Genomic DNA, 2,125 nt, shown 5'->3' on the forward strand with positions numbered 1-2,125 from the left:
TGAGCAAATTAAACATTTTGGACCGGGAGTACAAGCATGGATCCTAGAGCTAATGAATAAATGTATTACAACAATGCAAATTCCTAAACTGTGGAGGAAAGCCCGGGTTATTGCGTTACTAAAACCAGGGAAAGACCCAGCTGAAGCTAAAAATTTCCGGCCTGTCTCACTCCTTTGTCATTTATTTAAAGTGCTGGAGCGAATGATCCTCAAACGCATAGCTGATTATGTGGACAAAGTCCTCATTAACGAACAAGCTGGATTCCGACCAGGAAAATCATGCTGTGGCCAAATCCTGAATCTCACACAGTACATCGAAGACGGCTATCAGAGAGGAGAAGTAACTGGGGTCGCATTCCTGGATCTCAGTGCTGCATATGACACAGTTAACCATAAGCTGCTTACCCAGAAAGTGTATAATGTCACTAAGGACTACACCCTTTCTATGTTCGTGCAATGTATGCTACAGAACAGACGCTACTATGTAACCTTACAATCTAAAAACAGCCGATGGAGGACACAGAAAAATGGACTTGCACAGGGCAGTGTTTTGGCTCCAATATTATTTAACATCTATACCAATGATCTTCCCATCAGCCACCAGACATGAATGTTCATATATGCTGATGATGCAGCAGTGGCCACACAGGATAAAACCTTTGAACAAGTGGAGGAGAATCTCACAGGAGCCTTAACAGAACTTGCTACCTATTACGACGGCAATAATCTCAAACCAAACCCCAGTAAATCACAAGTATCCGCCTTCCATCTTAGGAGCAAACAAGCCAAACGGAAACTCCGAGCCATGTGGCAAGGGGAAGAGCTGAAACATACAAACAGCCCAAAATACCTGGGAGTAACATTGGACAGAGCACTTACTTTTAAGCAGCACTGTCACAACACTAAAAAAAAGGTCTGTGCCAGGAACAACATACTGCGGAAGCTAACAGGTTCATCGTGGGGAGCTCAACCACATGTTTTGCGCACCACAGGTCTGGTGCTGAGTATCTCAGCTGCGGAATATGCGGCGCCAGTTTGGAGGAACTCTGCCCACGCTAAGCAAGTTGACGTCGCCGTAAACGAAACTGTACGTATTGCCACAGGATGCCTCAAACCAACTCCCACAGACATCATTTACCCCATCATAGGCATAGCACCACCCACTATCCGCAGACAAGTAGCCGCCGAGATCGAAAGATCAAAACAAAAGAATGATCCTCGACACCCGATGTATATGCACCGAAAACAACGTGTCCGGCTGAAATCCCGCAGGAGTTTCATTGAAACTACTGAAGAGCTCGCCACCAAGCCCGTCGCAAGGCGGCTATCTCTCTGGGAAGAAATGGTGCCACACTCCACAATGGAACTACTTGAGGAGGGATCTGCAGGATTTCAACTACCTTTTACAACTTGGAGGTCATTAAACCGGCTGCGCACTGGAGTAACTGGGTGCAAATTAAACCTATTTAAATGGGGTTACAGTGATAGCGATAGGTGTGAATGCGGAGCAATACAGGACTTGGACCACCTACTGATCTGCCCAGACATGTCTATGACATGCACTAAAGATGATATTTTGAAAGTCAATGACAAAGCAATCTACGTTGCTAATTACTGGGAAGGGAAGATATAATTAGTGCATCCGGACACGGAAGAAGAAGAAAACAAAATTATCCACACAAAAACCACTTACCACAGACACTGCAACCCTCAAAAAAAAAAAAAATAAAAAAAATAAATAAATAAAGACATGAGACCACCAAATCCATGGACTGCACTTCCATAACTTTCCCCATTTCACTTCATTGTTCTTACCCCAGCCCGAAATAATATTAATATATAAAAAGCACGATATTGCGTATATTCTACGCGTTAATTCATTTTGTTTTAGGAAATACACAACATTGTGTTTTTCATTTATTGTCTTGTTGTTCTACCAGTGCCAACGGCCTTGCCGCAGTGGTCACACCGGTTCCAGTCAGATCACCGAAGTTAAGCGTTGTCGGTCTGGACTAGCACTTGGATGAGTGACCGTCCGGTCTGCCGAGCGCTGCTGGCAAGCGGGCTGCCCTTAGCCCTTGTGAGGCAAACTGAGGAGCTGCTTCACTGAGATGTAGCGGCTCCG

Source organism: Schistocerca piceifrons, chromosome 1 (genome assembly GCF_021461385.2).
Source record: "Schistocerca piceifrons isolate TAMUIC-IGC-003096 chromosome 1, iqSchPice1.1, whole genome shotgun sequence".
NCBI lineage: Eukaryota > Metazoa > Arthropoda > Insecta > Orthoptera > Acrididae > Schistocerca > Schistocerca piceifrons.